We start from the raw sequence: 24,672 nt of genomic DNA, 5'->3' as shown, positions 1-24,672 counted from the left end.
GCTGCAGGGACGTTTTGCAGTGGGAACGGGTGGGATGCTGATTCCTGTGATTGCAAATGGGAGGGGAGGTGGTCCACAAGACATCCTTTTGCAAAGATTTGGTCCATACTATGGAAAAGTTTGAGATGTTCTAAAGCCTCTTGTGATACAGGTTGTTTGGTAGCAAAACCTTGGTCATATAGGACTTAACAGCTTTCAAACTGCAGCCACTCAGAACTTCACAATAACAGCAGAAGCCTCAGACTTCAAAAGTTCAGCCCCCTGCCACCTGAACAAGGGAGAATCTTCTTTAAGTTCTAGCAGTATAAGGCATATGACACACAGCTGAGCAGTTCTGATTCCATCCAGAAGAGGGCAATGTTTTATATACATACACTCCCCTGTCAGGTCATTAAAGTGTGACAGAGACTTTCCAAATAAGGTGTTCTGAATCATAAAGTGACAGACTAAACCATAATGGCCAATCCCAAATATTCAAAAATCATGAGTCAGGCCCCAAAATCATGAGATTTAAAAAAAATAAAAATAAAATGTGGATTCTTTTTATTAACCTTCTGCTCACAGAGCCTTTCAGGGGTAACTGGGTCATGTTTTCAAGCTTTTCTCTGCTACCATGAGGGCTAGAAATTCCTTTTAATTTTAAATTGAATCTGAGACTCTCAGCTAATCACATGACTCCAAGAGCTGGGGCTTTTAGTAGAACACCAAATAGTGTGAGACTCTCAATGAAATTGCAAGAGCTGGCCACACAGTAAACAAAAATGTAAACTGAGCAACTGAGTTATATAGAAGTAGCAAGAGACAGTTGAAATGGTGAAAATTATGGTGGCTTTTAAAGTTCTCTGATCAATCATTTAAATACAATTATGTATAGGTATCCCTGCAGAGTCCCTTTACACTCCATTGCAAGAGTGAATTACAGCGTCTCACAAGCAAATTGTTAGTGTTGGAAGGTTTGGATGGTGCTCACACCAGGAAAGGCATGCGAGAGGACCGGCTGGGTTTGAAGAAATCCGATACCATTTTGATGGTAGGACCTGTGAAGGAAGCAGGGACCTGTCAGTCTGAATGGTCTGTAAAGCGCTAGTCACACCTGGGGGGCTGGTTCAATCAGCTTGGGGATTTGCTTTTGTTCCCTGGGGAATCAGGATTTTAAATCCTATAGACTGGGTCCAAGAAGGGAAGTACCCCCTGGGCCTCACTGCGGATCAGCTGTGGATACCCTGCAGGGAATCAGCGTCTTGGGAACCTTTGGGGGGAAAAGAGCAAGTGAAGGACACTGCTACAGAAACAAACCCTCCCACCCCAAATAAGAATAGACACATCTCCAGAGATGATGAGTCCTCCTGCCTCTCTGCACATACCTCAGCCCTTTGCTCAGGAGATTGGGTTCCCAGGGAGGGACGCGTGGTGTGATGTTAGAGCATCGCTCGGGACCCTGCTTGATGATGGGGAGGAGAGCTCTTCAGCAGGCTTTGCAGAGGCTGTGCCTGTGTACCCAGCTTTGGGGTTCACTTTGCTGCAAGGGAAGCCACAGCAACTTTTTAACCAGCCTTGCTCAGCAGAGCAGAAGATCTTAGGGAAGCAGCAAGGTCCAGTGGATAGAGCGTTGGAGCGGGACACAGGGAAGCTGAGGTCTAGTCCCAGCTCCGTCACTGGCTTCCCATATGACCTTGGGCTAGTCACATCGCTGCCCTTTGCCTCAGTTTCTCTGACTGGAAAATAGAAATAGATTCCAAGGCCAGAAGGGAGCATTGTGATCATCTAGTCTGACCCCATGTATGTAACCATGCTTACCCCCTCAGCCCTCCCCCTCACCGTTGTTCACTGACTCGAGATCTAGGAATAAAAAGGCATTATATAAGGGCTTATTAGTGGCAGGGGTTTTAAACCCCACCCTGCTGCCGATGGGTGGGAGTAGTTGTTGATTTGCTGATATTATACCCAGGACTAGGAGATTTTCATAACTCCATCTTTACCTAAGGAAGGCTAGGGTTATGGCTACAAAGGGAATGTGAAAGGCAGATAAAGATCTGCATGTTAGAGAACTAGTCAGCCTGCGGCATCAGTGAGGGCTCTGAATTTCCTGGGGGTGGAGAAATCCCCATTAGTGACTGTTTCGCCAGGCATGGGGATTTCCTGAACCTGTTCAGACCCCAGGAAGTCCTCAGTTTAAGTTCAGGTAAAGTTCTGGGAGGCCTTGTATCCAGGCTGGTTATACCTGGCTTGCCTGAAATGAGACGCACCACGAGCAGTGAGCCTTGGGCTGGCTCCTTCCCTGAATCAGAACTGCCAGTTGTGCCTTGCCGAGAGTGACAGGGTCTGTTATTTTTATTTCAGGGCCATGTCCTTGCAGGCTGCCTTCCCCTGCAGTGCAGAGGACACAGATTTCCCATGAAAAGAGGGATCTTCCCAGCGCATTGAGGCCCTCTTCTAGCTTCAGCCATTGACAGTCAAACTTTGGAGCTCCCGTGTTTTAATGTAAGGATAACTCACAGGGATGCTACTGGCCCTGACTTGCCCCTGTAAGTCACCCAGAAACAGCCTGGCTTTGTGAAGCATGGAATGGTATGTGCTACAGACCATAATGCTTTGGCCTTCGCTTAGACACTTCCACAGCAGGGGGAATCTTAAAGCCCTTCATGAAGAATAATTAACTTGGTCTCCTTTGCAAATCCCACCCCAAGGGACCTGGGCACTCAACCCCTACTGAGGGGCAGAGATCAGGGCCAGAACATTCAAAGCTGCTCAGGTTCAGCACCAGAATAAGTCGCCAGATTTACATGGTGGGTGCTGAATTCTTTGGCCAATTTGGTCTCACCTATTTAATGGGCCAGGATCCAAGTTAGAACAGGGTCGTGACAAGCTTTTGCCAAGCACACAAAGAGCCACCCAGCTTTAGAGAGGGAGGAAGAAATGCAGTGTAGTGGTTAGAGCATGAGTGAGGTCATTATCCGACCTTTCCCCTTTCTCTCTCATCTCCCTCCCACCATGTTCTTGTGTCCAGTCAACTATCCCACGCCCCGTGCTGTTCAGGAAGAGGTTATTAACCCGTAGTTATTTCCCACTTTTAAAAGTGAGAAAGAAATGCCTGGAAGAAGGTGAGAGGTTGAAGCTCTCCAGACATTTCTATCCCAGCCAGACAGGCTCTGGTCACTCCCACAGCCCGGCACTTCTCTCGCTGGGAGGGATCATTGTTTTCTTCCCAGAGAAGATCACTCACTCACTTCCAGGATGTTTTTCTCGTTTGAATGTCTGGGATGCTCCTGGTGCGCCAGCTAGAGGTGAGTTAAATAAGCTGCATATCCCCCCTTCCAATGGGACAGGTGAGAGTTATCCCCATTTTACAGATGGGGAAGGAGAGGCATAGGGGAGAAGCCTACCCAAGGTCACACTGGATGTCTGTGGCAGTTCCTGGACTAGAACCAGCAGCTCCTCACTCTTTAGTTAATGCTCAGGCTACTAGACAATACAGCCACCCTGTGAGGAGTGAAGGATGTTGGATCCATGAGCAGCCAAGCGACAGCATAATCTCCATTAGCCACGTATCTCGCTATTGCGTCTCAGAGCCATGAGTCCTTACATCGGGAAAATCTCCCCCTTCTAGACGCTTTGCAGGCTGGGGACTGGGACTCCGACTGCAGCTCCGTCTCCAAGTGATGTCCTCTGGGAACTTTGAAACGAATCACCCTGTCTTTAAACCTGTGACTAATGCATCTTCTGCCCACAGATACAAGGTGTCTCTGTTGTCATGGAAACAGGCTCCAAAGCGGGGGGAGCTTTTTAATTTTTATTGCTGTATAAAGGCTTAAACACTTTTTTTATTCTCCCAGCCAAGAGATCAGGGCTTTTCTCACCCCTATCATGGAGGTGTGTTTGCAAAAGTATCTGCAGCACCATCACCAAAAAAGCCCACCGAAATTAAAAATCTCTCCTCTTTCTTTGCTGCACAGGCTGATGGAAATGCCAAGCACTGGGTGAGGAGAGCTCTTCATCTCATTCTGTCAGCAGCTCTTCAAGATCAGACCAGGTGGGACCTTGGAGGACTGGAGCTGGCTGCGGGCACGGACGGTCAGGCCCTTCTTGTGACCCTGACCAGATCCCCACTGGCTTGGAGCCAGGGAGGAGCAGGAATATGGATCTGGTCTCCCAGCTGCCTGGATAGGATATCGTTAGAGAGCACGGGCTCAGCCAGCCTGGCACGGTGCAAATCTGCAAATTAAGGAGTCAATTCATGTCTATCTCTCCATGGACCCAGCTTCTGCTTTTATTTGAATGGGTTTTACTGCTTCCTGCTGCACAAAAGCTCTCCCTCGGTCGTTCTCTTCAAGGCCAAATGGAAGTGAAAAGATGTGAGACCAGCACACGCAGTCACGTGGGCGAGCGAGACCACGCACACAAGGGTGAGCAGGTGGAGTAGTGCATGTGCAGGCTTGACTGGGGTGGGGATCCACACCCAGGAGTCTGAGAAGTCTGTCTCATGTGTGTGCAGGCGGGGGTTGTTCCACATGCATGAGGATGACTGGCCAGATGGGTGGTGAGCAGCAGTGACTTTTTTCCAGCCTGCAGCTGATGGGAGGGGGGTCCCATCCTCTCCTCCCTGCTGCAGTCCCACGCACTGTGATTACCACTGGTATTATGGTACCAGCTGGAGGGCCCATCTGAGATCAGGGGCCCATAGTGCTAGGTGCTGTACATGCATGTAGTATGTACACAGCAAAGAGCTTAAAGCAGGGGTGGGAATACTACGGACTGCAGGCCGGATCCAGCCAGTCAGGTAAGCGGCACCGGGCCAGAGCCCACACCCTAAACCCCTCCTGCACCCCACACCCCAATCCCCTGCCCTGAGCCCCCTGCCGCACCCCACATCCCTCCTGCACCCCAACCCTCTGCCCTGAGCCCCCAACCCCCTGCCCTTAGCTCCCTCCCACACTCCGTACCCCCTCCTGCACCCCAACCCCCTGCCCTGAGCCCCCTCCCATGCCCCGCACTCCCTCCCGCACCTCAACCCCCTGCTCCAGCCCTACATTCATGGCCCTGCATGCAATTTTCCCCCTCCCCCGCAGATGTGGCCCTCAGGCCAAAAAGTTTGCCCACCTCTGCTCTGTCCAGTAGGCAATGCTGTCTCCCAAATAAGCCCTGCTGCTTAATTTAATAACATCTTTTGCCCTTCTCTGGCATTTTCCTTCCAAAGCACTTCAGACACTGTGAATTAATCCTTACAGTCCCCCTGGGAAGCTGGTGATATTGTGCCTATTTCGAAATGGGCACAGAGTGACTAAGGGCCAGGATTTTAAAGGTGTTTATGTGCCTAGTGATGCAGATTGGCACCTAAATGCCATTGAAATCAACGGGCGTCGTACATCTCAGCACTCTTAGAATTCACGCTAGGCTCCCACCTGCATTTTTAGGAGCCTAAATTCTTTTAAAAACCTGGCCCTAAATGACTTGCCCAGGGTCACACAGACTCTGTTGCAGAGCAGGGACTGGAACCGGGGCTGCTGATGTCTGTCTAGGCAGTTTTATGGCGCTAATCTCCATACTATGTGAGTGGCCCAGCCCTGTGCCTGGCCTGAACCACTGAATCTTTCTTCCTGCAAAATAAATGCTGCACAGTAATTTCAGACCACAAGGGGGATGGGCAAATCTTACTTTTTGGCTTTGCAGGGGTGAAAAGCATGGCTGGGTGAATGTTTTAGTGCATGAATCTGCACCAGGTTAATGTGTCAAAGATCTGAGTTTGTGATGGGGATGAACCACTTCCCAGTGGGCTGAGCTTGGATATGGGCACCAAGCTACCCCCCCCCCCCCGCTCTCTCTCACACACTTGATTACTGTCTATAAGTACCTATTAGGGGAACAAATATTTGATAATGGGCTTTTCAGTCTAACAGAGAAAGGTCTAACACCATCCAGTGGCTGGAGGTTGAAGCTAGATAAATTCAGCCTGGAAATTAGGCATGAATTTTTGACAGTGAGGGTAATTAACCAATGGAACAATTTATTAAGGGTCGTATTGAATTCTCCACCACTGACCATTTTAAAATCCAGACGGGCTGCGTTTCTAACAGCTCTGCTCTAGGAATGATTTGGGGGCAGGTCTCTGGCCTGTGTTACAGAGGGGTTCAGACTACATGGTCACACTGGTCCCTTCTGGCCTTGGAATCTATGAATCGCAAACACACACTGTAGTCAATCGAAACAGGGGAAGGCAGGAGGATTCCCGAGCTAAAAAATGTAGTGGCCACTGAACAAATTCCCCATCCTGGAGGAAGCAGAGACGTAGGCCAATGGTCCAATTCCTTTTTACGAGCTTTTTCTCTCTACGTAATACAAACAAGTTAATAACAGCCCGAAGAAACCCAATCAATCATTCAGGAAACCCACCGGCACCTGTATCACCAGATTATACTTAGTGCTCCAAGTACAGGGCGATCCATCTGTCTTCAGACTCCCGTAGCAGTGAGATCTCAATAATCCTGTTCTGGGAGCCGCACTGGATTTTCTTTTAGGAAAGTAGATTCTTAGCTGCCTGGGATTCAGGAAACCATCAAATGTCAAGAGAGCAGGGGCTGGGCCAGAGTTCTTAGGGCAGAGGTCCCCAAACTCATCCCCCATTCGGGGGGGGGAGGGGGGCGTCTCGGGCCTGGGCCAGCCCTCATGGAAGGCAAAAAGGGAGCGCCACCCTGTTCCACTCTTGGCTCTGGCTGCTGGCTTCACTTTGGCTGCCGGCCCTGCACCCAGGGTCCCAGCTGCTGGCCCCGTGCCCAGGGTCCCGGATGCTGGCCACTGCTCCCAGCCCAGTCTCTGCTCCCAGCTGTGGCCCCAGCCTCGGCCCCTTACCCCTGTGTGCGTCCCCCCTTCCCAGAGCTGTGGCCCCACTCCCAGCCCTGATGCCAGGGGGCAGAGGGAAGGGGGCACAGACAGGGGTAAGGAGGAGCGTGAGGTAAAGAGTTTGGGGACCACTGTCTTAGGGGCAGGGGTGATAATACAGATAATAATTAATAATAATAATACAGCACCTAGCACAATGGGGCCTCTAGATCCTGTGGTAACATAAAAAGCATAACAATGCTGTAAGCTGCTGCTTCAAGATGAATAGATGAGTCCAGGCTCTTAACCCTTGCAATGCTGTGGACAAGTATGAAGCAGCCCCATCAACTGGTCTCTTAAACCAACACCCCTCCTGTCCTGACCTCCTCTTTCAGCCATAGACTCCTCACCCAACCCCCTCCTCCCAGCTCTGAAACCCTCCTTTGCCCAAATGTGCCCCAACTCCCCATCCCAGCTTTCAAACCTTCCCCTCACCTCAGCTGACCTCTGTCCCAGCTGTGTTTACCCCTCCCCACAACTCCTATCAATTCCCCTCCAGCTGGTATATCCTGCTGCCTGTAGAGAGCTCAGAGCCTCCAGCCCTGCCCCCTCCCTGAACATTCCCAGGTACCCTGCCCTGAAAGGTTGAACCTGTGCAGACTTTGCTAACTGATTTTTGAACCCCCCCGCCATTACACCCCAGTCCTGTCCTCACCTGTGGAGTTCACAGGGCCCGAACATTTCCCCCTCCAGAGCCAAAGATCCCAGGGATTTCCTTGTTGCATTCAAGTTTGGGTACAAAGTGGATGCTGCAGGATGGGAGCAAGAAATTCACGGTAACCCCCTTCTGCACCCTGGCCTGGCTCAGAAGCAGGTTGTGATTGACAGGGCTAGACACTGGTACTCTGTGCAGAAGGGTCTGGAGGGATCAGAGGGAGACAGCCAGGGAAGGGAGCTAATTTGTGTATTTCAAATGTTGCTGCATTCTAAGCTCTTAGCTATCCGTGGCACCTTCACACAGTAACGAGTGGTTTGGGAGATTCTTATCGCTCTCCTGGTCGTAGAGGAAACCCATGTGTGCTTCAGAGCCAACAGAGCTGGGCTGCTCCCCACAGAGTCATAATAACTACAGGGATTTTACATTTATATGGCAGCTTGCAGCACCTCAAACAAACTGTGCAACAGATTCAAGAGAACCCTGCGCTGCTCCTCAAATCTGACATCCACACCCCCTTAATGTGAGCTCAGGGGAACCCAAATCACTCACTTATGTACCTCCTTAGTGTGAGCGCTGGAGAACCCATGTTGGGAGGTAGAACCTTGCAGGACTGGGCCCTTGTTCTGGTTCTGAGCAGCTGCACAGAGTTCCTAGAGAAACCTGCACGGGATATAGTCAGGATAGGGGCTATTATCATGTGTGTGTCGCATGAGTATCAACGTGGCGTCCACTAAATGCCCATATTCCTGTCCCAGCATGCACTGGGCTCAGCATAAAACCTGAGATGCACAGGTTGCTGGTCAGACCTGAGCAAGGCATGGGCCCAGGATGCCATGGGATCCACCCAGGAATTAGTCGGGCTCTGGCATTTCTAAGGCCTTATCTCCCTCCCTGAGAAATTTGCACTGGTTTCACTGCAAGTGTGATGCTCATTCAGTTTAAACCAGGCTGAGTTCAGCTGCATTTAAACTGATTACAACTGGTTTAAGCTAAATCAAAAGAAGCCACTTTTAAACCAAAATAGGTGTGTCTACACAGAGGTTAGCCCTGGTTTAGCTAAATCAATACAGTTAACTGAAAGAGAATCCCAAATGTGTTCCCCACTTTCCACCTCTGCATGCTTCCAAGGGGGGGTTGGTTTTTAGGGAAGGACCTTATTATTAGGCAAAGGCATTATCCTCTGAAACTTACGTGACTCCAGCTGTGAATAGATGCTCTCAGGAATTTGAACTCCAGCTGGGCAGGAGGCATTCTGGTATGTTTCTTTTAATGAATATTTCAAGTGATTTCAGTGCTGCTGAAAGCCCTGGAGACCAAACTCTTCTGTTTAGCCACAGCGCTCACCTGTTTTGCAGGAGTTTCCCTGCAAGACAAGGAATTGAAAGAAAGAGCAGAGCCTAACTCTGGACAATTTTGTGGGGATCGCAGAAAAGGGAGCTAGGGGAGTTTAGTCTCCATAGATTTAATCTGTCCTCGCCCTTCTGCAATTGCCAACAAGGGTACCAGTGGCGATGGTTGTTTACCTCTCTGTTGATCGAGACCCATCATGTCATTTCACCTGCGCCACCAAGCAGCCATCGGGTAGTGAATTCTGGTTGCTACTAATGTGGGCAGGATTTGAATGCTTGACTTGCAAGGAAAAGGCTCTAACACCCAGTCTCTGCTCCCTAAGCCGTTCAGTCATGTACATGCTCTTGCGGCCTTCCGAACTCCACCTGGACATGCGCGTGATCCAGGAGCTCTGGAGTCTTGTTTTGTGTGGCTAGGCATTTGGTCCTTCACACGGAGATTTACGGGAAGGGAAGGGATCAGTCGTTTATGTTTTCATCAGTTGGCTGGACTTTCTTCAAGTACAGCCTATCAGAGGGACCAGTTCCTACAACACAGCAAGGGTGGCAGTAGCAGCAAAGCCAATGACCTTTCCTGGGCTGGATGTTAGTTCCACATTTTGTGAGGAAGCATCAGATTGATTTGAGTATGCCAATGTCACAGGGACTCAGGGGCATCCACAGAGAGTGATTAAACTCAGGTACTTGGAAACGTGTAGATCCAGTGAGCATAACAGATGAACAGCTCTGTAGCACAAGGTAGTGGGGTTGAATGGGCAGAGCACAGATTTGGCAATCAGGAGACTTCTGTTCCCCAACTTTGCCAAGTGCCCATGACTTGCTGTGTGACCTTGGGGAAGTCACGTGATTATCTAGCCTAAGTTTTTATTACTATGGCTTCTAAACACTGATTGTTCTGTGCCTCAGTTTCCCCATCTGTAAAGTAGAGATAATATTATAATGCGCTACGATCTGCATGTGTGTGAGAGAGCACAACACTGCCATCTACTGGACAGAATCAGAGCTGTTCTACTGTATATCATAGGTTTATAATGCTACTTCCTAACAGAGATTCTCCTTTAGCTAAAGAGGCAAGCCGCAAAGTCCCGGTGCTTTTGTAGCAGGAGGATTGGGGTCCTGTTGCTGTGCAGTTCAGAGAAGTCCGGCTGCACAGCAATGTGACAGCTTTAACAGTCCTAGACAATTACTGGCAGGCTATGGAGCTTAGGTATTGGGCTCCTCAGATGAACATGCAAAGCATTATGATGACAAGGGTGTTGTTCTACCCCACGGGCTACTCTTCACACCATCAGCAATGAGGTGGAGCCTGAGAGATGTGTGCCGGGAGTGCTCTGAGAGAATGCCTCTTGCATTTTACTTGCTATCGGGTAAGGTTACACATTCTCCAGTTAAATTGTCTTCTGTTTATATTTCATATGCCAACAGAGGTCAAATCATTAGCATGGCTGTCGTGATCTGTTTTTCTGATGAGATGTACAAATTAGTCATTAGCTACTTATGGTCATTAGAGATCCCATGGCATTATTTTGCAAGAGTAGGGGTGTCTGGACAGAATATATGCCTTTTGCTTCCCTCCATTCCTCCTTGAGTTTCAGCAGGAGACAACGTTCTCCTTCTCATCCTGTACTAAACTGCTGTGGAATGTTGTTGTGCACTGTTAAACAGCTGCTATGTTCCATCCCAGAGGTGGCTGCATTTCAGTGGGTGAAATGATTCCTGTCTATATAGGGTCTGCTCCAAAGCCCATTGAAATCAATGGGAGTCAGGGAGTTTGCCTCAGCTCATAATTTGTCAAGCACTTGGGGGATGGACAAGGCCTTTCACAAATGTGAGATCTGGCCCGATTATGATTGAATCATTGTATTATATTAGGGTAATGTTAAAGTGATGATCCAAAGACCTAGGCTACTGAAGGTTTATTCCTTTCTCAGTGTCCTGACATTGCTTTGATTGGCAATTGGTTCATGAATTACCATATTTAAGTCCAATGCTGTGACTACCCAATTACCGTTGCGTCCAGCTCTGCTGTTTGCCAAAGACTTTAATTACCGGACCCCTCCCTTTGCTGTTCTGGTTACATGAGCTCTCGAGCGTTCATCCCAGGGCTTCATTAGCAGAAGTTGAGTCAACTAAAGGCCTGCTTCGCACCCAGTCATGCAGCTAAGGGCTATGTGATCCAGACTGAAAAGCAAACAGTAAATGGATGGACTTGGCCCCAAATCGACAGGGGAGGACCCAGGTTGGAGTGCACAATGGTGAATGCCTCCCCTGCAGCATTTTTTGTTTTTACTTGTCTATTTGCAGGCAGGCAGGTGCAGTCAGTGCCGGTGAGCTGGGCTGGGTTGACAGCCCGGAGACCTACAGCAGTGCAAGCTTGCCTCGGCGTGTCAGGGCTTCCCTGGAGAGCTCCCTGTTAAGAGAGCCCCCCTGGCTCGTTCTCTCCCATGGCCTCTCTGATGACACTGCTGCTGGATAACTGCTGTTTGTCAATGATGGGAACCCCACTTGTCAGTTCTGGCTCGGGTGAGGTGCTTGCACGGCCTTGTCGCCATAGCAACCATGCATGGACCGTCTCCTCACAGCACCTCTGTGAGATGGGGTAGGGCTGATGTCCTGGCTTCGCCCCTGGGCACTGAGACACCGAGGGACTAAGGGATGGGCCCAAGGTCACACAGGGAGTCTGTAGCAGAGCTGGGAATGGAAGGCAGGTCTCCCAGCTCCCACTCCGATCTGCTTGACCATCCTTCCTGCTCCAATTATTCTGATCCTTTCTCAAAGTGAGCCTAGAAAGTAGTGAGGGCTCATCTCTGTCTCACAGAGCCCTCACCTGTGGACCCCGCATCCCAGCCTCAGTCTCTCCCCCCCCTTCCTATCCCTGCCCTGGATGACATCACCAATGCAGCTTCACCACCAAAGAGCACCATGTCCCTTTTACCCCTGTCTCAGGGCCTGGAGGAGATCAGTGACTGGGTGAAGCTGAACCCCAGCAAGGGTTCCCCAGCCCCCCAAACTCAGCTGCCTTTCCCCCAGACTTTGCAGCCCTCACTGGCCCTTCAGGGTCCTGGAGCCGTTGAAGCCCATTCTTGTGCGGAGCAGCCAACAAAAGGGCAAAAGAAGGGAATTAGTTAAGGCAGGAGGAAGGATGCTCTGGGCGCCTGGCAAGTTCCACCAAGCTCCTCTCTCCTCCCCAGCCCGGTGAACATTACACTCAAAGGAAACGCCTGCAGAGGAGGCTGCTATGGGGAGAAAGACAGGAGGGGCAGAAAAGGGACGCGCTTGGACACAGGAATCTCCACTGAGTCAGGTCTGTGCTTCCAGACAGCTCCCTCCTGCATGCACCGTTCGTCTGTACGGGCCAGGCAGGACCTGAGGGCTTGTGCCTGCGTCAGCAGAGCTCAGAGCTCCTAGAGCCACTAGGGCTGCTGACTTTGTAATATATAAAAACCAGTCACTCCAGCAGGAGTGCCAGAACCTCCCCTGCCCCACCTCTTCCCCCCAGGCCTCACCTCCGCCTCGCCTCTTCCCCCAGGCCTCACCTCCGCCCCGCCTCTTCCCCCAGGCCTCACCTCCGCCCCACCTCTTCCCCGAGGCCTCCAGCCTGCCTCGCCCCTTCCCCCCCATGTCTCACCTCCGCCCCACCTCTTCCCCGAGGCCTCCAGCCTGCCTCGCCCCTTCCCCCCATGTCTCACCTCCGCCCCATCTCTTCCCCCAGGCCCCACCTCATCCCCCAGGCCTCCCCCTGCCCCACCTCTTCCCCCGGGCCTCCAGCCTGCCTCGCCCCTTCCCCAGGCCTCACCTCCGCCCGCCTCTTCCCCAGGCCTCCCCTCCGCCTCGCCTGGTCCCCCTGGCCTCACCTCCGCCCCGCCTCTTCCCCCAGGCCTCACCTCCGCCCGCCTCTTCCCCAGGCCTCACCTCCTGCCCCACCTCTTCCCCAGGCCTCCCCTGCCCTGCCCCTTCCCCAGGCCTCCCCTCCCCAACCTCATCCCCAGGCCTCCCCCTTCCCCCAGGCCTCCCCTGCCTCGCCCCTTCCCCATGACTCACCTCCGCCCCACCTCTTCTCCCCAGGCCTCACCTCATCCCCCAGGCCTCCCCTTGCCCCGCCTCTTCCCCCAGGCCTCCCACCCCTTCTTCTTGAGGCCCCATCCCCTGTTTGCTCCTCTTTCCCTCTGCCCCCTCCCTGTGTGGGTCAGAAGGGACTCGCCTGCAGAAGCGGGTCTGGGAGATGCAGGTAGGCGGTGGCCTCGGTTGAGTAGAGGCTGGTGTGGGCGATGACCCAGCACCTCCCAGCCTCCCCCGCCTGCAGTAACTGGACTTTGGGTTTAAGGTCAGTAGATCTGACTCGACACCATCAGGTCCCCTTTTCGACTGGACTTTCTGCTCGAAAACCAGACACCTGCTCACCCTAAGAGCCGCTTCCTTACAAAGCCGCAGAGCTGGGGATGTCCTGACACCCTTCTAATGGGGCTTCCCCTGCTGGGCCGTCAGTTACATTTCAGCATGAAGCATGCCAGGCAGAGATAGGAAAGCCTAGGCCCACCCCCTCTGAGCCAGGCCAGTCCATTCCTCGGGCCTTTGTCCCCTCTAACTTTCTGTTCTCAGGAAACACACAGTGTCTGCCGCATCCCCTGGGAGGCTACAGATAACAAACCTCCAGATTAGTCTTCAGACCGTGCATGTCTACACGACACTGTAATTCAATTTATAGGCCACAACCTCCCCATAGGCCTTTTATGCTGGAAAGGCAGCATACAATTCTTTCGTTCAGACTCCAAACCCTGCTCAGATCCTTTCCCCATGACTTTGCCCTTTCCGCCATAGGCCCTGGCTGGCTCAGGGCTTGGACCTCTCTGTCACTAGTTTGTCCCTGTCCCATGGCAGTGACAGCCCAAAGCGGAAGCCATCTTGCTGGGCGGAGGGCAGCAGTGACTAGAAGGTAGGCATATGCCTACAGCAGGGCCTGGCGGAAGCAAATGAGGTGCCAGAGAAGCCTGCCCCAGAGGAATTATTGCTACCATCACCCGAGTGGGCGCCCTGCCTTTCTCTCTGTCTGTTGTACCTTGAGCTCAGCTGGCTGATGTGGGCGGTGTACCTTCTCCTGGCTATTCCTAGGACGCGCAGGAGGCTCTGGAAAGCAGGGTTCTTGCTTCACCATCCCATTATCTTTAGCACTGCAATGGCCGGCGCACCTTTTTGAAAATGGCTAGTGGTTTTGGGGAATCCCTTTAAGGTGCCTTACAACAGACCCTTTAAATCAGGGGTGGCCAACCTGAGCCTGAGAAGGAGCCAGAATTTACCAATGTACATTGCCAAAGAGCCACAGTAATACGTCAGCAGCCCCATCAGCTCCCCCACCCCCCTCCCAGCACCTCCCACCCACTGGCAGCCCCACCGATCAGTGCCTCCCTCTCCCTCCCTGCACCTCCTGGTCAGCTGTTTCGTGGCGTGCAGGAGGCTCTGGGGAGGAAGGGATAGGAGCAAGGACATGGCAGGTTCAGGGGTGGGTGGGAAGGGGTGGAGTGGGGGCAGGGCCTGTGGCAGAGCCAGGGGTTGAGCAGTGAGCACCCCCCAGCACATTGGAAAGTTGGCGCCTGTAGCTCCAGCCCCGGAGTTGGTGCCTATACAAGGAGCCGCATATTAACTTCTGAAGAGCCGCATGTGGCCCCGGAGCCACAGGTTGGCCACCCCTGCTTTAAAGGGACCCAAAGCTCAGCCCAGACCCCAGGACTCCTTAATCCCAGCCCACCTCTAAGCACTAGCAACTGCTTCAGTGAGCCTGTGTTTGGGCGAGACAGGGACTCATCCAGGCACTGGTCCAAATTTTGCTCCTGGTGAGCGTTGCAGGGTGATGAGAGGAAGCAGGGCCATGCACCTGTGACCCATCAGCTGACCCCAGTTGAGCTTTAAAAGAGGGAGCTGGGCTTAGAGAGAGACCCCAGGTCAGGCTGAGAGCTGGGTAGGAAAGGGGCAGAGAAGGGACCTAGGGATCTCACTGCCTGGGCCCTGGGAACAGGGAGCTCTCCAGAGCTAGGGCTGCCAGGGTCCCCTGGCTGGCAGGGGAGGCAAAAGGAACCTGAGAACAAAAGAGGAAAAGCCCCTGGGAGCTGCAGCCCAGGCTGGGCTGAGGTACTGGGGTTTTGTTGATTTGACCTAAGTTTGGACAATAAAACTGCCTAAAGGTGACTGTGCGCGAGTCACTGGGGAGAAGCAAGCCCCAGCTGGTTGTTATACCAGATTAAATCCAGAGTAACGCCACTGACATTTACACCAATCTAAGAGCGGCGTTTGGCCCATCGACCCGGCAGGGTGACGGCTAGGTGCAGTCCCTACACAAAGACGACTTTGCTGAGAACAGTGTCAAGTCTCTGGCTGGCAAGCACCCTGTGCTCAGAAACACGGCCCGGCTGAGTCCAGGGCGAGGGTGTTTATGAATTTCGTCATCCCTGGCCACCAGCCCCTGAGGAGAGGAATTCTCCGGATGGGTCTCCAGCCAGGGCTAAGCCAGTCCCTGCCCCCAGGCCCTGTTGTCAATGGCAGTCAGTGACAGAGATGCAAAGGAATGTGTGAGAGGTATGGGATGAGAGGGGGCTAAAGGATCAGCCTCTTTCCCTTCCCCCCCCCCGCCCCTCCTGCACACACCAGTGGCCTTTGTGCAAACAAGAATGGCTCCTTTGAAGGGTGGGCGGCTGCTCTCTGGGCTCCATTGTACCATGCTAATAAGATGCACTTCCCGCTTATCAGCCCGCGCAGAAAGCAGGCCTCAGCCAGGCTGGGCTGGGCCCTGACCTTTCCCGTCCCAGCAACCTGCTCCCTGCAGACGAGGGCCCCCAGGCCTCTCTGCTGCTTAGCAAAGGTTGAGCCCGCCAGCAGCGGGCTGCCTGCTAGACAGGAGGCCGTGCTCCCCCTGAGCGAGCTGTGCCCTTATGCCTCCAGCAGTTATTGTGGAGTCATGCCACCCTTTTCTCTGGTAAAACAAATTAAGTGAGTTTAGTGCGGCTGCGAGGAGCATGTTCACCGGGGAAGCACCACAAGCGAGGGACAGCATGGGGAGCAGCAGCATTGGTTTAGTAGTTAATGCACAGGGCTGGGACTTTAGAGGTCTGCTCTGCCACTGATTCACTCTGTGCCCTTAAGTAGGTCATTTAGCCTCAGTTTCCCCATCTGAGAAGCGATAATGTAATAAATCTGCAGCCACCTACTGTCACAGTTGTCACTTTGCTGCAACCATGGCTGCTCAGAAATCCACAAGAAGAAGAAGAACAGAATTCAGATCCTCCTGCTCCAGTACAGCCCGGCCCCCACGTGAGCATCATAGAGCACACTCTCTTGCACTTCTAATTCCGTCCAGCTGGAGGGCAGTGGTGTTCATACTAACTAGCCAACACGTTCCTCACCTGCCTTGGGGTGTTGTGAGGTTTCATTGGCAACGTGTTTTGAGCTGCTAGGATGGAAGTTCTGCGCAGAAGTCTATTAGCTTTCTCACACTATGGTATCCTGTAAATCACTGCGGAAGAGTCTATGAACTTAGTATCCCTGTTCTCTTTCCTGGGAGCCAGGTGGCTAAATACTGGGTTCATCAAGGATTGGTCTCTAGGATACAAGATGCTTTATCCTTCCTGAGCTGGGGGAAGGGGAAGAGAGATTTAAATAAACACTTGAAAGACATCTCTTCCTTCCTGCATGTCCCTGGTTTGCCTACTGTCATCCAGAATCTGACTGCAGAAAGGCCCCTCCTCTCCACCACCACAACAGCTTCCCTGGCATTAAGGCTGCCTACAGACTCTGCTTTGAAGTTGTGATGGATTAAATTGAATGGGGTGCAACAGCGAGGGGGTGTGGGAAAGGCCTAATTCATTGTGGAACTCAGCCTGTGCCAGGGTTACTTCCCCACAGCCTGGTTCTTAGCATGCAGGAAACATGGCTGCAAATTCTCATGGGCCAGATAATGCCCTATGTCAATCAGACAGTCAGATTTATCCTTGAGGCTAGCCTGGAGGTTCTTGGAGACTCTAATGATGCTTCAGTCCTGCAGGGACCCAGGATTTCTCACAGAGGGAGATGCCATGGGATTATCTGGCCCTGGCACTCAAACCTTCCCTCCCCAAGGTCACCGCCACCACGGTGCTGCACCGAGCAGGACCAGGGCAGCCAGGAATTGTTTTGTTCAAAGGCAAGAAAGCATTTCCCACCTCGGCGCATCAGCTCCTGGGGCAGCGTGACAGCCCTGAGTGGCGAGTCCCGATGGGGACACCTCAAACAATGCAGCCACAAATGAACAGGGTCCTCCTGGCTTGCCCCCAAGCCACCATCACCCAACGGCGACAGACTATGGAAGCCCCCAGCACCCCTTCTCCAAGCCAGAGGGCACTGACTATTGTCCGCACACACAGGGCTGGAACGGTGAGATGTGAGCAAAGCCTCCTTGTGCTGGGGCAGAGCCAATGTGCCTCATCTCTTCACAGCTCCCTTCAACAGCCGACCCTCCTCCCTCGGCTTCAGAGGCCAAGCTACAGCCTGAGCCACAGCTTCAAAGTGCGGTGTATTAACAGGCTAGCGTGAGACCTTCTAGCCTGGCTCTGTTGACCCTGGCTAGGTGGCAGGGCTGGCCTTAGGGAAAATGGTGCCCTGGGCGAACTTGTATTCCTGCCCCCCCAATTGCTCCTGGCCTCTGGAGGCTTCCCAGGCTCCCCACCCTCCTGCACCCCTAGCCCCTGCACTGTGCCCCCTTGGCCCATGTGGGGAAAGTAACCTGGATGCACAGAGCCCTGACGTTGCTCCTCACTCCCCCCCTTGAACAGCCCCCTGGGGGGCCCAGAGGAATGTTGGGGGGATCAGTATCTGTGCATCACCGCTCAGCCCCTCCCCCCATTCCTCCGCTGGGAGAAATCTGGGTGCCCCCCCCACACGGACACGCAGTGCTCCCCTGCCCGCCAGGAGCAGTTTCTGACTCTGCACCAGCAGTGCTCACCTCTGTGCTGCCACACGGTGCCCCCATGACCATGGTGCCCCAGACAACTGCCCAGGTGGCCCCCCCCACCACCACAAGGCCGGCACTGCTAGGCAGTTTGCTTCAAAACGCTGCGTAAGACATCCCCAGGCAGGCCCCCGATCCTGATTTCAGCCTTTGGCTGCTGCTGCAATGCAAATAACAATGGGCAGTATTAAGACTTGGTGTCCCAGCTCCTGCTACTGGCTTCCCTCGAACACAGGTCCCTCCTGGCCCTCTGTGCTCCGGGAACATTGCACACACACAAGGATCTCGCTGTTGGGTGTGCATTACAGGCCCCCTGCTGTGCTGATCTGCAGAGGATGTGAGTCTGTTACAGCCCCCGGCTAGAGAGCCAGGCTCTTTAGCTCAAGCTGTAGCTACTCAAATGCTTAGCTCTGGAGATCCCCAGAGTGTCGGTCAGGATCCCAGCTATCTCTCACAATAATAATAATCAGGTTGGATACATTGTTAGGAGGCGGTTTTTCCGCACACAACCTCTGGGCTCTGGACAAGCTTCAGTTTCTGTTTTGGCACCCAAAATCCATAGAAAGGAAAGTCTTGTGGTGAAGGGGCAGGAATAACATAAGAACATAAGAAAGATCATTTATGAATAAATTGAATAGGGATTGGTCCCAGACCTGACCCTTGGGAACACCACTAGTACCCCTCTCCATCCTGAGATTTACCATTAATTCCTACCCCTTTGTTCCTGTCCCTTAACCAGTTCTCAATCCATGAAAGGACCTTTTTATTTCCATCATGCTTAATTTACGTAAGAGAGCCTTGGTTGAGGACCTTCAAAAGGCTTTCTGAAAATCTAAGTACACTATGTCCACGGATCCCCTTGTCCACATGTTTGTTGACCCTTCAAAGAACTCTAATTTATGTTTTTCTATATGTGTTGACAATTTTTTCTTTTACTATTGTTTCAACTAATTTGCCTGTACGGTTTAGGCTTAGGCTGTCTGTAATTGCTGGATCACCCCCCTTTTTTTTTTTAAATTGGCGTTACATTATAACTTCCCAGTCATCGGTACCGAAGCGATTTAAAGGACAGGTTACAAACCTTAGTTAATAGTTCATAACTTCACATTTGAGTTCTTTCAGAACTCTGGGTGAATGCCATCTGTCCCGGTGACTTGTTAATGTTGAGTTTATCAATAATCTCCTAACACATCTCAGCCGTGAAGACTGAAGCAAAGAATCCATTTAGTTTCTCTGCAATGACTTTATCGTCTTTAAGCGCTCCTTTTGTATTTTGATCATCAAGGGGCCCCACTGGTTAATAGAACTAATAGAACTTAGGAGATCTGGATTCTAGTCTTGGCACATGAGCTTTCTATAGGATCTTGGGCAAGTCACTTAATCGCTCTCTGCCTCAGTTTCCCCATCTGTAAAATAAGGATACCAGGGTCATGAAAGGGTTGTGAGTCTACATCCATTGAGATTTGAGGCATGCAGATGGAAAGTGCCATGGACAGGCAAAGTACCATCCTTCTGTAACAGTGACATTCACCCCAGCATGTGGGTTCCATACTACCTCAGTCCCACTTAAACCATCTGTGGGATTGAAGCAGGGGATGGGTTATGTGCTGGTCCTCTGCTGAGGGATGGATTCCGCCCCTCATGGGCTGTATATGGTAGATTCCAGACCAGAGCTGGTCAAAACATTTTCATGCAGAAGAGTTTTCTAACGGTTAACGCTGATTCGACTAAATCGAAACATTGTGCGGGAACTTATATTGTTTGTCAAAATGTCAATGAAAAACTATTGAAACATTTAATATATTCAAGGTCAAAATAAAAAGTGTTTTGACCTTATTGAAACAAAACATTCTGATAAAGTCATTTAGCTATTTCCTACACAACATTTCTTGGAAATTTCATTTTTTTTGTAAATTTCAAAATTTCGACATTTCTTTCTGATTCAGGACAAGGGGAAGCTTTGAAGTGTTGGAATTCCTTGCAGAACAGAAATTCCAAGATTTGACCATCCCTGCTGCAAACGTTTCCAGATTTAGCCAGTTTTGTTGCCCCTTTCGCCGCTCAAAAAGGTTTAATATTGGGTGTGCTACCGGGAGAGATTTAGCAACAGACCTGTACTCAATCTACTGAAATTGTTCTGATAGCCGTGGGTCGCAGCGTGTGTTTGCTGGCAGGAGACGGAATGGTGCCAGTGACCTTCCGGCGCGTGGGAGTTCTGCCCAGTGCAACATGAGCTACTGTGTGATTAATGGATTCAGGGGCCGCCCCAGCCCAGTAATTATGTTCAATGAGGATCTGTCAATACAATTTGCTATCCAGTGTCACTTTACACCAAGTATAATGGGCTGTGGTCCCCATGTAAATTGAGTGTGTCAGGAAATACTCACACATAGTGTTGGAGAATGAAAAATATAGAGAAACAAACGGCAGCTGAGCTGATAGAGGCTAAGGGGGTCAGGCCATGGTAACTCCAAAAGGGCAGGCAGGATGGCTGCTAATGGACCTTGGTCGGATCCTGCACAGCACTACACGCCTTCTGGAAGGGACGCAGGAGTCGGGACTCTCAGTTCCAGCATCTCACAGAATCAAGCCCTTAAATAGTTAGCCGAGCTTCTGTCGGCCCAAGGTGTGAGCAGCACGTCACAGGGTCTGGACTCTCCTATTGTTTGTATTTTGATAGCGCCCAGATAATCCGAGATTGGGGGCTCATGGTGCTGTACACGCACAGTGAGAGATGTTCTTGCCCCAAAGAGTTAACAGTTTCAATAGACAAGAAGGATGAAGGAAGTTTCATCACCCCCATTTTACAGAGGGGGATCTGAAGCACATACCAATTAAGTTGCTTGACGAAGGTCACACAGGGAGTCTGTGGCAGAGCAAAGGATTTAACCCAGGTCTCCTGATTCCCAGTCCTGTGCTTTAACCACCAGGCCCAACTTTCCACATTCCTTGTTCCCCTCCTATCCATATGCTGGAGAAGAATCCTCTACTAAAGGTCGGTCAATCGCTGCTCATGTCAGATGCTGTTCTCGGTTACCCAGGTGTCAATCTGGAATGATCTCTTCATTGACTTGACTGCAGTTACTCTAGATTTGTTAGACAGGGCAAACAGCTATGTTCCCTATGGGGAACAACACTGCCCGTGCCCCTGGGCGGATGGACTGGGTGAGCAAACAGGCCTTTGCCATCTCTAGGCTCTGTGATTCCATGGCCCACTGGGCAGCTCCATAGGCCAAGCATGAGCCCTTGTATTCCAGTGAGCTCAGTGAAGTGTTAAAGGGACAGCAGCCCTACAGCAGGCGGGGATCAGGGATAAAGAGCAGCAGAGAAAGAGGTCCCGGTCTTTGACCTGAATGGGAGTTTGATCAGGCCCTTAATGAACTTTGCCCACTTAATCACTTGGCTTCCATCCCTTTGTTCCTTTCTTCCCCGTCACTGCTTCTCGCTTCTTCAGGGCTTTGCACTGACATCCTGGTTAGTGAATTTTGTGCTGGAGGAAGGTGCCAGAAGGTGCCAAACTGAGCCACAAAGCGGGCATAGCATAGGTAGCAACACCACTGTCAGCCCTCTCCTAAAGAGCCCTCAGATTCCAAGGCCAGAAGGGACCGATGTGACCATCACAAGCCAGAAAACTTCCCCAAAAGCAGATCTTTTAGAAAATAGCCAATCTGGATTTTAAAATTGCCAGTGATGGAAAATCCACCACAACCCTTGGGAGATTGTTCCAATGGTTAATTACTTTCTCTACTGATCCAGAGGGGCTGCTTCTTTGGATGACAAAGGAGTTCTTCCTCCATGGCCCATTCAATCATTGGCCTCTCTGCAGAAACTCCTGTAGCACTGCAGGGCAGGGGAGAGATGGAAGAGCCCTTGTAATACTGCAGGGCAGGGTAGAGCCGGGGAGCAGAGCACATGGGGAGACAGAGGAGCAAGGGAGCTCATGTAATGCTGCAGGGCAGAGCTGAAAATAGGTGAGGACCAAGGACAGAGTCCAAACAGAGGTGGGGAGGGAAATGGAAGAGGATCAACTGAGGGAATGGACAAGTGAGGTAGGAGGGGAAGGAAGAAAGGCCAGTCACAGAAACCAAGTCAAGGCTATGCTGCAGAGGGGCAGATTGAGAGGCAGAGTGACCCAATGGGTAGCACACTGGCTGGGACTCAGGAAACCTGGTTCTATTCCTAGCTCTGCCACTGGGTAACCTTGGGCAAGTCACTTCTCCTCCTTGTGCCTCAGTTTCCTCATCAGTTAAATGGGGATAATGAGACTGCCCTCTGTTGTAAAATGCTGTGAGATCTACTAATGAGAGGAGCTTGACATTATTACTGCTCTTCAAGATGTATAAGATGCTCACAGCAGCTTCTTTTTCCCTCCACCACCTTGTCCTCTTTCCAGGCTCCAGCCCAAACAGTCTCTTTCATTCTTTGCTGCCGTTTCTTAGCTGAACAATGACATCCTCTTTTCAATTTCAGCAATGCCAGGGATGAGCTGCCTCTGGGAGCAAGGGTCTGCGCTCTGCTCTGGCAGTGCCTGCTCCCTGGGGGTTTTGCTCAGATCTCCAAGGGCAAAGGATCTCCAGAAAACAAAAAGCAAAGCCCAGGCTGTTGTCTCTTGGCATTCGTTGCTGGGGAGGAGATCTGATGTTTCTCTCTCTCTCTCTTTCTTGAAGAATGTCATGAATTGGGGATTGGAAATTGCATTGGCCCAAGGTCTGGGGTTTTACTATATTCAGCCCTGGAGCAGTCCTGAAGGATCCAGACTAGACGAAGGATTCAGTGACTGTTTTAACATTCCGTATCCTGCAAACCACCAGTGCTAGACACACACACTTTAAACCATCTGAACGGGAATCTCAGCTTTCCTAATATAAGCCTGTCATAGGCGCTGACACAGCCTGAAATATCAGGCCTCAAAGTCACGCCATTTTGATTAGCAGCATCCTTTTTTTCTTTTCCATTTCTGAGATGATTTCAGTAACTGTGATCTTGACAGCACACAAACGTTTTTTGTTTTAAAGAAAGAGATGCTTCATGCCATCTCCTGGAATCTCACCTTTGGGGTTGTATATAGCATTAATCTCTGACCCGACGGGTGAAATCTCAGAACCAATTAAATCAATGGCAAAACTCCTATTGATTTCAGTGGGGGCCAGACTTTCATCCTAACAGTGCATGAGTAATCAGCTGTCAAAATCAAGATGCAATTAAAGTGGAGGGGGAGAACAATCAAGATAGTACTCAGAATGACATGATTCTTGAGATCTGATAGCGCATGACATGCTCAGAATAGGAACTCTGATGGGACCAGTACAAACATTTTCAGGACCAGTAAACTTTTCCCAAGCACTGGTCAGGGACTAGTGATCAGAAAGAAAGAAAATGAAAACCCTAGCGTCAATACACAAAGCATGAAACATATTAAGTGTTGCAGTAATTGAATATATCGGGGTGTTTAAGCCCTAATACTAAAATATTTTTCTCATTAATCTGAAACGTTGCTCTATCACAATATGATCATTTCTCCTAATGAAGCCATCTCCATAATTGAATAGAAGTGCTTTGTATAACATGCAATAAAAGGGAATTAGCATGAAATCGTAACAGTCAAATAAAGTAATTAAGCTACAGGGCTAAAAGCTACAGTAAAAAAAAGGTTACTTTCCATTTTTATTGACCTACTCACCAACCGTAGTTGTAGAGAAATGTCATGAAGATGAATCCTAAAAATTGCTTACAGACTTGCTGAGCAGGGAATGGATTCTTACGCTAATGATCCCATCTGTACGGGATGCTATGCCTCCCTTTTGCTGGAAATGCTATTATACATTGACGTGCTCTTGTTTTTTTCCTACCCCCTCGTTTATTGATGTTTGTGGAATGGGTGACTGTTGTTTCATCTGCTGAAGAATGAATGAAGAATGCCTTAGGGTAATTAATTATTATATGCTGATATAGAGAGAGATTAAGCCTGACTCTCTACTTAGTGACACTGGTGTAAATCAGGAGTAATGTTAGTGTAGTCAGTAAGATTACACCAGTGTCAAGCTGAAACTTTAATGGGCTTTGGATCAGACCCAGAGTGAAAAGCAGATCAGACCCACAGTAACCAATGCTCCAGTTTAAGGTTGCAAAATTACTTTGATCATTATTTAATATTGGAATGTAACACTCCAGTCAATACAGCGGATGGTCCATACAGAGGATAATGGCCTGCTGCTGCTATCAGGCAACTCCTTTAGCTCGAATGGTACAGGCCTGTGCTTTTGGTGCTGAAGCTGAAAGCACCAGGCCTTGTGGATGGCCCAAGACAGGATCATTACACTCACAAAGTACCGCATCAGGTATAACGAACACAGCCATGGTCTCTGCTCCAGAGAGTTTACACTCTAGGTAGGATACTATGATGTGACAGAGTGAGAACCCTCTAGGCTGGATCATTGCAATAAGAACATAAGAACGGCCATACTAGGTCAGATCAATGGCCCATCTAGACCAGTATCCTGTTTTCTGACAGTGGCCAGTGCCAGATACCAACATCTCCTGGCAATGAGTTCCACAGGTTGAATTTCATCTGCCATTTTCTGCCTAATCACCCCGTTTTGTGAGATCCCTTTGTAACTCTTCGCAGTCAGCTTTGGACTTAACAACCTTGAGTAATTTTGTATCGTCTGCAAACTCTGCCACTTCACTGTTTACCCCTTTTCCCAGATAATTTATGAATATGTTGAACAACACTGGCCCCAGTACGTAACCACAAGAACTAGGGTTCACCCAATGAAATTAATAGGCAGCAGGTTTAAAGCAAACAGAAGTACTTCTTCACA

General features: G+C 50.6%; 1 long non-coding RNA gene across 1 annotated transcript; it reads right to left on the bottom strand.

Moving 5' to 3' along the window:
- Positions 1-831: 831 nt before the first annotated feature.
- Positions 832-7,131, bottom strand: LOC120398102. The gene is made up of 4 exons (XR_005594188.1): positions 7,023-7,131; positions 6,388-6,532; positions 1,365-1,519; positions 832-1,037 (listed from the first exon to the last, which is right to left on the bottom strand). It is a non-coding gene; the product is annotated as an uncharacterized LOC120398102 (long non-coding RNA).
- Between the last annotated feature and the right edge of the window lie 17,541 nt (positions 7,132-24,672).

The sequence above is a fragment of the Mauremys reevesii genome, linkage group 2 (assembly GCF_016161935.1).
Source record: "Mauremys reevesii isolate NIE-2019 linkage group 2, ASM1616193v1, whole genome shotgun sequence".
Lineage (NCBI taxonomy): Eukaryota > Metazoa > Chordata > Testudines > Geoemydidae > Mauremys > Mauremys reevesii.
Note: the sequence above shows the minus strand (reverse complement) of the source record. Positions and strands in the feature narration are given on the sequence as shown.